Genomic DNA, 2,799 nt, shown 5'->3' with positions numbered 1-2,799 from the left:
TAGAAATTTATTAGAAGGTGCAGTGAAGGACATGAAGATTATGACTAAAGCATGCTATTACAGAGTGACTTCAGCCCTCAGATGTTTGACTTTATATGATAAGACCAAAAATATCTGGATATTCTGCTGTAATTTGAATGGTGGATTGGTCTGCTCCATGCACTAAGTAACTGTTTTTTACCTTAAAACGTTGAAGTTTAGAATGATTGTTCATTGTGGTTTCTTTCTAGGGAGCCAACGCAAACAAGGCACGCGTGGTAGACTGTGGTGCACAGTCCAAACCCCCAAAAGTAGAAAAATCCAAAAGGACCAGCACTCGAGGCAGAATGTCTTAAATCAACATTAATATTTTATTACTCGGTAGCTAAAAAGCTGCCTGTATAAACAGTAACTTACAGACCGGTTTCGGCTAAAAAAGCCTTTATCAATGTAAATATTCCTTTGCTCAATAATGATTATGCAAATCAACATAGCATCCTGGAACTATTTAAATACCTCTTTCCAAATTGGTATCAACCAACCATTGGTCAACGAACTTATGTCACACAACCATATTTAAATATTGGTAGTACAGTACAAATGTGTATGAAAATACAAAACAAAGAAAGAACATATGAACTAACAATACACTACATGAAAGAGTATTCAAAAAACCATTTATATGAAGTTCAGTGTAATATATTATGCATTATGATGTATTGTATTATATAGATGGGTCAATCCATGTTTTCTTGTGTCCAAAACTTTTAATGATGACACTAAAGACCCTTGAATATATAGTGCAAGGTCCAAAACAATTCAGATAACAATATCCAACAAAGGACCTGCACATAAAACCCCAAATTATTAAATCTTGACAATGCTGTGATATTATATTAAAGCCTGATTAGTGCATTATATTTATATATTATTATACATTTAAAGCCTAATAAGGCATTAGAATCCCATTCTATGTATATTAAGCATGCCATGCCTCATCCAAAAATTAGTATATCACTAGCATATTATATACATGTTGTTTTGCCAACAATGTCAAACTATGGTCCAAATGTGTCATCATGTACCTCATATTCGTTCAGCCCAGGTTTAAAAAATGCCCCTAGTCTAGTAATCCACTTACTTTCATATTGTTCAATCTTGTATGCCATCCCATCTTAAAATTCCTTGGTAATTGGATTTTGTCAATAATGATAAACTTAAAACATGCTCCAGTATGATTCTTGCTGTGTTTATATAAAGCACTAGTAACTCGTCTATTTCTAATAGAGCTTAGATGTTCATTTATTCGAATTCTGATGGGTCTGGAAGTCTGTCCGACATAAAAAGCAGAACAGGTACAATAAGCCAGATAAATAACCCAATCAGAACTACAGTTAACAAAGATATTGATGTCATATACCTTGGGAGTGTTTTTACTGCTGAATTCTTTGGTTTTGTTAATGTGCTGACAGGCACCACAATGTCCACAAGGGTAACAACCCACTAGAGGCTCTCCAAAAAGTGTAGTCTGTATAGTTGAGGGTGGGCTAAATCTCTTGTAATGTGTTAGTTGAGATTGAATAGTCCTCCCTCTCCAATACGAAAAAGCACATTCATCTGGAAGAATCCTATCCAAAATTGGATTTGATTTCAATATATCCCAGTGTGTGCTGATGATTTGTCTAAACCTAGGTATGTTATTGCCATAGGTAGTGATAAGTCTAATGGGTTGTTGACCCTTGTTGTGATCATTATCTGATGATTGGTTATATTGCAATAGTTCAGTTCTAGTTTTATTCTCAGCCAGTTCGGCAGTCCTGGTTAGATGTTGCAAATTGTATCCCCTAGCCCTGAATCTTGATTTTAGATCCTCTGTATGTATGGAATATTCCCTATTGTGAACAAATTCTTTTAAGACGCAATAATTGGGACTTGGGGATATTTCTGATGATGTGGCGGGGGTGAGAACTGGTAGCATATAATAAAGTGTTGTATTGAGGGAATTTTCTATGAATAGTTGTGGCCAAAGTGTGGTCAGGTAATCTTTGTACCACCACATCCAAAAACACTATTTCATGATAGCCAGTGTTGGCTGTAAAATGTATATCAAAAGGATTGTTATTGAGATATGCCACAAATCTAGATAGTTCTTCCATGTCACCCCGCCACACCAACCAGCAGTCATCGAGATATCTGCGCCAGATGTCTAAACTCTCAATGTAAGTGTTATTGGCAACATCATATATGAACGCTTGTTCGAAAAAACCCATGAACAAATCTGCATAAATTGGGGCACATGATGCCCCCATAGCTGTTCCTTTAATTTGCCAATATGGGTTCCCCTCAAAATAAAATATGTTTTTTTGTAAAACAATTTCAGTAAGTTTGATCAAAAAATTGTTAAATTCGGGGGAATATAAATTGGCCTTATTTAGCCAGTAAGAGACTGCCCTGATGCCAGCTTTGTGAGGTATGCTGGTGTACAAAGATGAAGCATCCATTGTGCATAACACCCAACCTTCATCCAGCTGAGAGTCCTTAACAATGTTTAAGAACTCCGTAGTATCTTTGAGCCGTGATCTAACATTACTGAGCAAAGGTTTAAGATGTTCAGTAAGAAAGGCTGATATTGGTTCAGTTAAAGAACCCCGGCCAGAAACAATGGGTCGACCTGGTGGATTGTTTAAGTCCTTATGTATTTTAGGAATCAAATATAAATATTGTGGCATTGGTTTCTTGACCCTGAGTTGCCTCGCAACTTGCAATGAAATAATGCCCTCATCCACAGCCAGATCCAAGAAAGAGTCAATTTCCAATTTA

The sequence above is a fragment of the Protopterus annectens genome, chromosome 13.part0, assembly GCF_019279795.1.
Source record: "Protopterus annectens isolate FY-2018-M chromosome 13.part0, PAN1.0, whole genome shotgun sequence".
Classification (NCBI taxonomy): Eukaryota; Metazoa; Chordata; order Ceratodontiformes; family Protopteridae; genus Protopterus; species Protopterus annectens.
This window is presented reverse-complemented; position numbering follows the sequence as displayed.